The sequence below is a fragment of the Mauremys mutica genome, unplaced genomic scaffold (genome assembly GCF_020497125.1).
Source record: "Mauremys mutica isolate MM-2020 ecotype Southern unplaced genomic scaffold, ASM2049712v1 Super-Scaffold_100070, whole genome shotgun sequence".
Taxonomy (NCBI): Eukaryota; Metazoa; Chordata; order Testudines; family Geoemydidae; genus Mauremys; species Mauremys mutica.
In genome coordinates, this window is record NW_025423259.1 from 1,058,563 (window position 1) to 1,069,715 (window position 11,153).

Here is an 11,153-nt window from a genome sequence, read left to right on the forward strand (position 1 = left end):
ATTATTATTTTAACTCTTGACCTCCCTCTCCCTCTCATTATGCCCTCCCCATATAACCTCCCCGTCTCTGTGCACAGAGACCCTGGCCACCGATCCCGAGTCCTTGCTGCATCCTCCCGCCCAGAACAGGGCCCCTTCCCAGGCACAAATGGGCACTTCGTTGATGATGTCACAGGCTGGTATAGTCTGTACAATTTTTACACCTATAAGATTACATATTCCGAAGCCCTTCACACCAGTCGGGCTTATCTCTATACGCCGATATAGTCTGTTCCCTTCCCAGCTCTGATGCCGCAGAGCCTGGCCTGTGTCCCTGTTCCCGTTCTCGCCCTAACCAACATTCGACATTCATGGGGCCTCATCTGGAGCACTGTGTCCAGTTTTGGGCCCAACACTATAAGAAGGATGTGGAAAAATTGGAAAGCATCCAGCGGGGGGCAACAAAAATGGTTAGGGGGCTGGAGCACATGACTTCTGAGGAGAGGGTGAGGGAAGTGGGATTGTTTAGTCTGCAGAAGAGAAGAATGAGGGGGGATTTGATAGCAGCCTTCAACTACCTGAAGGGGATTTCCAAAGAGGATGCATCTAGACTATTCTCAGTGGTAGCAGATGACAGAACAAAGAGTAATGATTTCAAGTTGCAATGGGGGAGTTTTAGGTTGGATATTAGGAAACACTATTTCACTAGGAGAGTGGTGAAGCCCTGGGATGGGTTCCCTAGGGAGGTGGTGAAATCTCCTTCCTTAGAGGTTTTTAAGGTCAGGCTTGACAAAGCCTTGGCTGGGATGATTTAGTTGGGGATTGGTCCTGCTTTGAGCAGGGGTGGGACTAGATGACCTCCTGAGGTCCCTTCCAACCCTGAGATTCTATTATTCCAATTTCCTTCCCCCCTCCTGTTTGACCCCATTTATAGAGTAATATTCTCAGCTATACCTTAACCAATCATTGTGCTGAAATTTAACTAACCAATTCTAACATATTGTGACATAATTTTCTAACCCAGGCGTCGGCCACCTTTCAGAAGTGGTGTGCTGAGTCTTCATTTATTCACTCTAATTTAAGATTTCATGTGCCAATAATACATTTTAACATTTTTAGACAGTCTCTTTCTATAAGTCTATAATACATAATTAAACTATTGTATGTAAAGTCAGTAAGGTTTTTAAAATGTTTAAGAAGCTTCATTTACAATTAAATTTAAAATGCAGAGCCTTCTGGACCGGTGGCCAGGACCTGGGCAGTGTGAGTGCCACTGAAAATCAACTTGTGTGCCGCCATAGGTTGCCTACTCCTGCTCTAACCAATTATAAACCACTACCCTAATTAACTTACACCTGGCAACATTAATTATACAGGAGAGAGAAACAATTAGAGAACCAGACTGATTAACAATGTAAAAGTGGTGGCCATAAAGATAAAGCAATACAGAAATGAGGGTTTCACAACCACAACCATTGATAAGTGATTTCTTGCCAGACAAAGAAACTTTAATTTGATAGCATTCTAACCATCTTAAGCTCCGGACAGGATTGTCTTCCTAACAGCCCAATAGCACCTTATTTCAGTGTGACTGGTTTGGGATGTGAGGATGTGACCCTTCGCTTCCCAGCTTATGGCTGCCCCTGCTGCTTAGCCAAAGGCCTTAGCCTAAGAACAAGGCCTCAGACTATCCTAGTGAGAGAAGGCCCAGACACAGGCAGACTGTGATTTTGATTCTTTGTTTTCACACTCCTGTAACTAACTAAGTGATAAAAATACACCTAAGTTCTAAAAATATAGGCTTTGCAGGCAGGCCTGAATATCGCCATTCTAACAGAGGGTTCTACCCCTTCCCCCATGCTGTGTCTGTCTTGTCTATTTAGACTGTAAATTCTTCAGAGCATGGGCCATCTACTATTCTGCATTTGTACTGTGCCTAGCACAACGGAGACACACTGTTAGTTGGTCCTTAGGCACTCAGGTAATGCATATGATTAATAATAATAATAATTCTCCTGCCACTTGGAGCCAAGGAAGCTGGTCTTGGGATGTTACTGCTTAAAAATGATCTGAGCTTAAAACCATGGACTATTCTTTTTGACAAGTATCCCACAAATTCCACTGACCTCCCTTGTTTTCTTTGCCTGGCATAGGGTTTCTAAATTCCAAACCTGATGTGGTCTCACAGCTGGAACGAGGGGAAGAGCCGTGGGTCCCGGACCTCCAGGGTTCTGAGAAAGAAGTGCTCCCGAGAGCTGCCTGCAGAGGTGAGGACTTGGTTAAAGCAAGTCAAAAACTGTCTGTGAATACAGGAAACATTTGGGATGCCCTACAAAGACCCTGTGAGCTCTCCAAGTTCAGGATTGTTCCCTGCAGATGTGGAATAATTAGGCAGATGTCACTCATGGCTTCCCACCTATCCTGACTAATAACTGTCAGCAGATCCCTACCTGATCCCACTTTCCCCTGCATGTTCTGGTGAAATGCAGACCAAAACTGATCCCTTCCTCTCTCCTCTGGGGAAAATCAGCTTCTGATAGGTTTGATCTCTCCTGCACATACTTTGGTTTGTTCATCCCTTTTTAAATTCCTGTCTCTGAGATTTCCTTTCTCTCAGGCACAGGGAGTGACCTATGTCTGGATTCTCTCTGTCTCCCATCAGGTGATAGGATGGTGCGTGAGAATGAGGAGCAGAAACCCCAGCAGGAAGATGCTGAGCAAGGAGAACCATATGAGACATTATCAGGAAGAACCAAAGGGACTGTTTCCAGGAGTTGTGCACTCCGAGAAAAAGTGAAAGCCTCTGAGACTCAGCAGAGGCCAGAGGAGAACTTCAGTAGCCACTCAGACCTTATTACACATGAGAGAATTAACTTGGAAGAGACGCCCTACACATGTTCTGAGTGCGGGGAAAGCTTCAGTCAGCGCTCAGACCTTATCACACATCTGAGAATCCACACAGGAGAGAAGCCCTACACATGCTCTGCGTGCGGGAAAAGCTTCAGTCAGCGCTCTGCCCTCATCAGACATCAGAGAATCCACACAGGAGAGAAGCCCTACACATGCTCTGAGTGCGGGAAAAGCTTCAATCAGCACTCTACCCTTATCACACATAAGATAATCCACACAGGAGAGAAGCCCTACACATGCTCTGAGTGCGGGAAAAGCTTCAGTGATCGCTCTTCCCTTATCATACATCAGAGAATCCACACAGGAGAGAAGCCCTACACATGCGCTGAGTGCGGGAAAAGCTTCAATCAGCGCTCACACCTTATCACACATCAGAGAATCCACACAGGGGAGAAGCCCTACACATGCTCTGAGTGCGGGAAAAGCTTCAGTCGCCGCTCTGCCCTTATCACACATCAGAGAATCCACACAGGAGAGAAGCCTTACACATGCTCTGAGTGCGGGAAAAGCTTCAGTCAGCACTGTACCCTTATCACACATAAGATAATCCACACAGGAGAGAAGCCCTACACATGCTCTGAGTGCGGGAAAAGCTTCAGTCACCGCTCTGCCCTTATCACACATCAGAGAATCCACGCAGGAGAGAAGCCCTACACATGCGCTGAGTGCGGGAAAAGCTTCAATCAGCGCTCAAACCTTACCACACATCAGAGAATCCACACATGAGAGATCCCCTACACATGCTCTGAGTGCGGGAAAAGTTTCATTGAGCACTCAGACTTTGTCAGACATCGTAGAATCCACAGTGGAGAGAGACCCTACACATGCTCTGCATTTGGGAAAAGCTTCAGTCAGATGTCATTCCCTATTAGAGATCAGAAAATCCAAATGGGAGAGAACTGTAAGAAATGCCTTTATTAGGGCTTCCCAAAGATTTGTTTTAAAAATATCACATTTGCTAATTCCAATATAGTGAACTTTGCACCATCTTCACTGTGGTCTCTCAGCTCTGCCGGATGAGTTGCCTGCTTCTGCCTTTTGCAGCTCACCCTTCTTTGGGGTCAGTCCTGTGATCTTTTCTATCAGCTCCTTTCCTTTTGACTTGTAGGAGCGTGTGTCCCTCCAGCCAGGAATTTCATCAGCTGCAGGTGCGGGAGAGAGGGTTGATGCCAACAAGCTACCCTGAGGCAAAAGTTACCTGTGCCTTACATCCACTAGGACTCTACATGGAATTGGGTGCTCAAGTTAGTGATTTTGGTGTAAAAAGACAATTATAGTTGTAGAGCAGAAGCAGCCCAGGGAGTGAACCTAACAGACAATGATCAAGTGATCTCTCTCCTGCCATCCATCTCCACTCTCTGACAAACAGAGGCTAGGGACACCATTCCTTACCCATCCTGGCTAATAGCCATTAATGGACTTAACCTCCATGAATGTATCCAGTTTTCTTTTAAACCCTGTTATAGTCCTAGCCTTCACAACCTCCTCAGGCAAGGAGTTCCACAAGTTGACTGTGCGCTGTGTGAAGAAAAACTTCCTTTTATTTGTTTTAAACCTGCTGTCTATTAATTTCATTTGGTGGCCCCTAGTTCTTGTATTACGGGAGTAAGAAGGAAAAGTTATTTAACCTACTTTCTCAACATCACTCATGATTTTATATACCTCTATCACAGGCCTGCACAACATGCGGCCCGCGGAGCCTCACTGTGCGGCCCGCCGGGAGATTCTAAATCCTTCCCCCCCGGCGCTCTGCGGGCAGTCCAGAGCCCTTTGAATCCCAGCCACGGCAGGGAATCAGAGGACTCTGGGCTGCCTGCAGGAGCAAGGAGCCCAGAGCCCTTTAAATCTCAGCGGGGGCCGGGATTCAAAGGGCTCTGCGCTGCCCGCTGTGGCTGGGAGCCCAGAGCCTTTTAAATCCCAGCCGCGGCCGGGAATCAGAGGGCTCTGGGCTCCCCGCGGCTGCCAGCAGCCCAGAGCCCTTTGAATTCCAGCCCCTGGCCGCTGATTGCCCCCTCCCCAGACCCCTGCCCCAATTGCCGCCCAGGACCCACACCCCCTATCTAAGCACCACTGGTCCTTGTCCCCTGATTACCCCCTCCCGAGACCCCTGCCCCATCTAAGCCTCCCTTCTCCTTGTCCCCAACTGCCCCCTCCTAAGACCCCACCCAACTTCCCCCCAGGACCCCACCCCCTACCTGTCCCGATAAACCTCCTGGACTCCCATGCCTATCCAATTGCTGCCTGGCCCCTGACTGCCCCTCTGAACCTCTGCCCCATCCAACCCCCCCTGCTCCTTGTCCCTTGACTGCCCCCCCAGAACCCCCTACCCCTTCTCCAAACCCCAAACCGCTTACTGTGCCACTCAGACCAGCGTGTCTGGCTCCGTGCAGCGCCAGACAGTTGCTGCCATGCTCCCCCATGGAGCCCCCCCACCCCCAGCACCTGCTTTCCAGATTTGAACACCTCAAAATTCAGGAGTGCTCAAGCTTGGTTTGGGCAGCTGTTACTTCATTTCTCCCAAATCAAATATACTGATCCACTGTAACTTGCTGTAGAAAAAGTAGGATAAAATTGAGCAAGAAATGCTTATTAGGACTGGAATTGCTATTTTCAACAGCCATTGCCTTTTTGTTTGTTTGAAAGGAAGACAGTGGTATTGCATTGGCAAATTCCCCATAGAAAGAAAGAGTGGAGCAAAACAATAATAAAGGCACCTCAACTTTTCCTCATTTATGGAGGACAGTCTTATAATATGCATCCAGATCTCCTCCAATCACACAAGCTGAAAATTGTTCCACTTTACTGCAGCTCTGTAACCATATGGGAACCAGTCCTGTCTGTGTTTTGTGCACATCCAAAATTCCGGCTGAATGACCCGCCCTGGGAGCGAGTTACCAGTGACCCAGGGCTGGGGCAGCAGGAGGGTACGGGGTGAGCCCAGGGCTGGGAAGGGGGACAGCCACAATTTTTTTTGCTTGGGGCAGCAAAAAACCTAGAGCCGGCCCTGCTGGGTTCCCCCAGCCGCCGGAGCCCCGGGCCCTTTAATTTGACCCTGAGGGCTCCCAGCCACCTCTTTAGCTGGGAGCCCCTGGTTGATTTAAAATAAAGCATCACCTCCCCACCCCAACCTTCCTTTTTGGCCCACAGCTGTTTTGGTGGGGCGGTGCTGGGGAAGGAGGGTTTGTTTCCGCAGGGCTGGGCGGCCCTGGGGCGGGGTGTTTCCTCGGGCTGGGAGGTTTCAGCCCTCAGCTGTTTTCTTTGGAGGAATGTGGCCCTCGCCGCTTTACGAGTTGTGCAGGCCTGATTTATTGTGTCTCTGTTCTCTCCTTCTTCTCCCCCCAATTCCTCCCCCCAATGTCTCTGCCTTTCTCCTCTTGCTCCCTCTCCCCTGCCCTTTCCAGGAACTCACACTCTACAGCATTTAGGACAAGCCAGAGCTCCCATGTTCTGCACATGAGCCTGTGTCAGAGGACGTGTGACCCCGGTCAGAACCAGTCACCAGATCAATATGTCCCTTTATGGGCGACTTCTCTGCCTGCTCTGCAATTTACATCTCTCCCCCGCCCGCAAACAGGGTGGGTACAGCTCTGACTGAGAGGCCTAACAGGAGAAATTTCAGCCCAAAGACAAATTTGTGTGAAATGCTGAGAAGTGAAGAGCCCCCTTCCTCTCCCCCAAATCCCCAGAACTCTAGTGTCACCCCCATGGCACCAGCACAGGGAACCCAGTGAGATGGGGTTACAGAATACAAGGGGGAGGGAGCAGGGGAGAGAGGTGACAGGGACTCTCTCGCTCTCCTTCTCTCTTCTCTTTCCTTCCAGGAGCTGCAGTCACAGCAGGGAGGGGTTTGTCTCTTTATTAGGGATCCCTCTGTGTCACGGAGGCTGCACAAGTCATAGATTCTGTGACTTCTGCAGTGGCCACTGCGGCTGACTCCGTGGCTGCCCCAGCAGCTGGCCTGGGGGCAGCTTGAGCAGTGGTTCCAAGGGTGGCAGGCGCAGCCACAGCTCAGTGGCTCCTGGCACCTGTCCCGAGGTGGCCGGAGCAGGGCTGGCCTCTGGGGCTTCCCTGACCTGGCAGCATCTGGAGTGGCAGTGGGTCCCCAGGGCTTCTCCCCCCGTACATGGTGCCACGGGCCCCCTGGACTCCCTGCGCCCACAGCTGGTGCCACGGACCCTCTGGGCCTCCCTCCCCACGATTCAATGCGGGGTATTTATGGTATAAGTCATGGCCGGGTCATGGGCAATGAGCTTTTGGGTTTTGCCCATGATCTGTCCATGACATTTACTAAAAATACCCGTGATTAAATCTTCGCCTTCCTCATTATCGATCAAATAAATCGAAACGCCTCCACCTGCAAGTGGATTTTGCCCAGGACCCTCAGAGTCAGCAGCTGTTACGCCCCCACTGAGCTCTCTGGTCAGGTGTCCTAGCGCTGGAAGCCTCCTGTTTAGATCCTAAAATAGCGTTTTTGCACCGGGGGGGCTGAAATTTTGGACCGGACATTGTAGCTCCACCGTTATTTTACTGAATTGCTTCAAAACAGCAAGTCAAGAAAGTCTCCTAAGTGCCAGGCTCTCTGCCATGGAAACAGCTGCCCCTGCTCTGCAGGAGTCTGTGCGCTCCACACAGCAACGTACACACCTGCTCCACACTGAAGGGGGGTCAGACAGCGACAGGGTTGGTAACACAAATACTTCAGACTATTAACTCCAGGTCCCTTCCTTTCTTTAACCCAGGATGTGCCAGTCACCTGGTAACCATGGTGTTATCTTCACCTTAAAATACCGCTCAGGACATTTTCAGCAGCCCTCCACCCCCTGCCCTCCCTGCAGCCAGCCTCTGTCTCCAGCCAGCCCCGCAAGCCCCGGCTCCAGCCAACCCCTGCTGCACCCCCCTGCCCTGCCTCCAGCCAGCCCCGCACCCCCTGCCCTGCCTGCAGCCAGCTCTGCAACCCTGCCCTGCCCGCAGCCAGCCCCGCACCCCATGCCCTGCCTGCAGCCAGCCCCTGTCTGCGGCCAGCCCCGCACCCCCTGCCCTGTCCGCAGCCAGACCCTGTCTGCAGCCAGCCCTGTACCCCCTGCCCTGCCCGCACCAGCCCCTGTCTCCAGCCAGCCGCGCATGCCCCGGCTCCAGCCAACCCCTGCTGCACCCCCCTGCCCTGCCTGCAGCCAGCCCCGCACCCCCTGCCCTGCTCGCAGCCAGCCCCTGTCTGCGGCCAGCCCCGCACCCCGTGCCCTGCCCGCAGCCAGCCCCTGTCTGCAGCCAGCCCCGCACCCCCTGCCCTGCCCGCAGCCAGCCCCTGTCTGCAGCCAGCCCCGCACCCCCTGCCCTGACCACAGCCAGCCCCTGCCTCTGGCCAGCCCCGCACCCCATGCCCTGCCTGTAGCCCTGCACCCTCTGCCCTGCCCGCACCAGCCACATCCTCCCTGCCTTGCCTGCAGCCAGCTCTACACCCCCTGCCCACAGCCAGCCCCTTCCACACTCCCTGCCCTGTCTCCAGCCAACTCCTGCCACACCCCCTGCCACTCACCCCTGCCTGAAGCCAGCCAGTCCCGCACTCCTCTGTCTCCAGCCCTGCCAACCCCTGATGCACCCCCACTGCATCCCTGCCTGAAGCCAGCCAGCCCCACACACCCCTGTCTCCAGCCAGCCCCGCACCCCTTGCCTGCAGCCAGACCTTACCTCCAGCCAGCTCCTGCCCTGCCTGCAGCCAGCCCCATGGCCACTGGTGCCCTGCACTTCCCAGGGCAGTAACCCTGCACACCTGCTTCAATGAGGGGGGGCAAGGAGCAGCTGGGACCCCACATGGTTACACCCTAAGGTGACCAGACAGCGAGTGTGAAAAATCGGGACAGGGAGTGGGGGGTAATAGGATCCTAGATAAGAAAAAGACCCCAAAATTGGGACATCTGGTCACCCTAGCACACCCCCAGGACTCCTGAGTTCCATTGCTGGGTTTCCTGTTGGTTCCACTGCTGGTTGTTTTCCTTTTCCTGGGGGACTCTGGGCAAGTTGCTCCCCCCCCTCCCCTCTAGGGCTCTGTCCCCAGCAGGCAAATGGGGATTTCGTACCTTCCCGCTATTGGAAAGTGCTGGGAGAATCCCCCAGCCAAAGCTGCTCTGACAGCGCTAAGCAGCATCTGACCATTCAAGGTCGGAGCGCACGGCCCAGGAGGAGGAGTGTCTGGCTCTGGGGTTTCACTTCAGCCCAGTCTAGAGAGAGAGGCCCAGCCATGGGGTTTGGCTCAAGAAGACCAAGTCTCCAATTTGTTACGGGTGTTTTGAATTCCAGTCCTGAGCTCCAAAGTGCTTGGTGTTATTCGCACATTTTGGAAGCAGGCTCTCCACTCCATTTTCCAAATCATTCATGAAACTATTGAATAGCACCGGACCCCAGACTGATCCCTGCCGGACCCACTAGGTACCCCCTCTCCATTGGGCAGCCAAACCTGGAGAAGGGCCCTTGGAGTCTGGGCTTTCAACCAGCTCTGCACGCACATGACACTGATTGCATCTAGACCGCATTTCCCTCGTTTGCTTGTGAGAATGTCCTGCGGGACTGTGTCAAAAGCCTTAGTAACCCCGAGATAGATCCCATCTACTGTTTACCCACCTCCACTAGGCCCGGAACCCTGCCAAAGAAGGAAAGAGGCTGGGTTTGGGATGATTTGTTCTTGACAAATCCATGCTCACTCGTCCTAAGAACCAAATTATCCTGTAGGTGCTGCTGGAAAACTGATTGTTTAAGAATATATTCCAGTATCTCTCTAGCTATGGAAGTGAGGCTAGCTAGTCTGTAAGTCCCAGGGGTCTCTTTGTTCCCCTTTGAAAGATAGGTCCTGTCTTGTTCATGGATGGGAAGATGTTCTTTTTCAGGGATCTCAGACGAGAACTGGGGCACAACACATGGTTTGTTAAGGCCACAAAAATGGAGGCAGGGACCTCTTCTCTCCTGCTGGCAAAGAACCCCAGGTACTTAAAAGACAGGGACTCACATCCCTGAATGGGCTTTAAAAAAAAAGCAGTGGTTCTTCTTCGAGTGATTGCTCCTATGCATTCCAGTTAGGTGTGCGTGCCGCGCGTGCACGGCATCTCGGAACTTTTTTACCCTAGCAACCCCGGCGGGCCGGCTGGCGCCCCCTGGAGTGGCACCGCTATGGCGCTAAGTATATACCCCAGCTGGCCCGTCCGCTCCTCAGTTCCTTCTTACCGCCCGTGACGGCCAGTTGGAACTGTGGAGTGCTCTTTGTTCTCCACGATCCCTAGCGTTCACATCTTTCTTGTATATAGTTAGTTTTTGTAGTTAGTTTTACAGTTTTAGATAGTTAGTGTATATAGATAAGGTGAAAGGGGTTTTTTTCCCCCTTTTACCTCACCCGGTGCGGGCTCATGCCCAAGGCACCGGGCTTTAAGCCCTGCGTGGCGTGCCAGAAGCCTATGCCCATCGGAGACCCGCATGACGCCTGTCTCCGTTGCCTGGGCGAAGGCCACAGAACAGACAAGTGTGCGATCTGTTCGACTTTTAAACCGTGGACCCGAAAAGAACGGGATATCCGCCTGAAGCAGATTTTGATGGAGGCGTCGCTTCAGCCACCGGCACCGTCCGCGCCGGCACCGCGAACTGCCTCGGTGCAGAGCGCACCGGCGGCACCGAGCCGCTCCACCTCCGCGGCACCGCCGACGCAGAAAGCGGTTAAGAAGTCTCGGCACTGCTCGCTTTCGCCCGCGAGGAAGCAGAGGCTAGCGAAGGCACTGGCTCAGGCTCGCGCTGATGACTCGGCGAAAGCGGCTGCGCTCCTGGCGGCCCTCGCGGTGCCCGTGCACAAGCCGTGCACCGGAGCCTTGACTCCGGCGCCACAAGGCCCGTCGAGTCCGGCGCCGCCACACTCCCCGGTGCCGTCCGAGGTTGAGCCCCAGCTGCCATCAACGCCGGAGACATTCGCCTCTGCGCGAGAGCTAATCAAGCTCATAGAGGCGCCAGGGCTCCGGCCCCCGGCACCGCCGGTGCGGGCTGTCGTGTCGGCGGGGAAGCCGGCTAGAATGACCCGGCCACCGTCCCTGGACAGGCGCCATGGACGACGCACCCGGTCCCGGTCCCAGTCCCGGTCCGGCGGCAGATCTCCATCACGTCGATCGCGATCTCGGCACCGCTCGCCTTCGCGGCACCGATCGCTGTCGAAACGTCGGTCGCAGTCCCGGTGCCGCTCGTCATCGCGGTACCGGTCGTACTCCCGACGCCGCACGAGGTCCAGGTCGCCATCG

The 11,153-nt window shown here is 53.6% G+C and overlaps 1 long non-coding RNA gene across 1 annotated transcript; it reads left to right on the forward strand.

The window, feature by feature from the left end:
* The first annotated feature begins 2,183 nt into the window (after positions 1-2,183).
* Positions 2,184-2,815, forward strand: LOC123358483. Its single transcript, XR_006575735.1, has 2 exons — positions 2,184-2,246; positions 2,642-2,815. It is a non-coding gene; the product is annotated as an uncharacterized LOC123358483 (long non-coding RNA).
* The last annotated feature ends 8,338 nt before the right edge of the window (positions 2,816-11,153 follow it).